Source organism: Sinocyclocheilus grahami, unplaced genomic scaffold, assembly GCF_001515645.1.
Source record: "Sinocyclocheilus grahami isolate Dianchi unplaced genomic scaffold, SAMN03320097.WGS_v1.1 scaffold2507.1, whole genome shotgun sequence".
NCBI classification, from domain to species: domain Eukaryota; kingdom Metazoa; phylum Chordata; class Actinopteri; order Cypriniformes; family Cyprinidae; genus Sinocyclocheilus; species Sinocyclocheilus grahami.
The window spans coordinates 1-1085 of NW_015507686.1; positions in this window are offsets into that span (position 1 = coordinate 1).

Genomic DNA, 1085 nt, shown 5'->3' on the forward strand with positions numbered 1-1085 from the left:
TTGAGTTTCCATTAACATTCCCTCTTATCTCTTAATCATTCAGACGAAACAGTTAATGAACCCTCACAATCATCAGATTAAGCAATGAAAATACATAAACAAGGAAAATAAGTGTATAATAAATGAATAATCAAATTATATAAATGGTAAATGATAAAAAAAAATAATACAATAAATTACATAAATGGCTAATGATTCTAAATGAATATACTGAATTATAAATTAATAAAAAAATAAAATGATAATTCAAATGTATGGTTGCTGTCTTGATGCAATGCAACACAGATCCTCAGATCTGTTGTTGATCAAACATATTTAATAGCTCTCCCTATAGAAACATGAGATTTGTGCCTGTAATATTTTAAAAGTAATCATTTATGCCTGATGAAGGTCAGTGGACTGAAACTTTGCTTGTGCTTTAAACAATAAATTGCCATATTTATCACGTACTGATAGTGTGCGGGATTGCGTCTTTTAATATTTTGAATTCGACAGTGTTGTTGGACTATTTTTCTTACGCACCTATAGTTTTTTCAGGTGTGCTGAGTTTGTGTTTATTGAAAACTAATATTCTGAAAAGCAGTGTACCTCATTCATGGAAAGTTTCAGGGACGTATAATTTATAAAATTACATCAAATTGATCAAAAGTTTGTAATACAATTGTCTACTTTCCGCTGTTATGTCAGGGTTCATTGTTTAACAAGTTAATGAAGATTTACTGTTTTTACTTTTGTTGCAGAGTTGATTGAAGACAATGAGGAGAAAGAAGAATTGAATGAAGCTGAGGAGAAAAATCATGTCAAAAGTGGAGAAAAACCCAAACAGAAAGATTTAAATAAAAAAAGAGCCAAGAAATATTTCACCTGCACTCAGTGTGGAAAAAGTTTCACATACAAACATACTCTTGATGCTCACATGAGAGTTCATACTGGAGAGAAACCATTCACTTGTGATCAGTGCGGGAATATTTTCACACAATCATCAGACCTTAAGATACACATGAATATCCACACTGGAGAGAAACCATACACATGTGATTAGTGCAGCAAAACATTTTTGAGGGCTTCAGTCCTGAAGAATCACC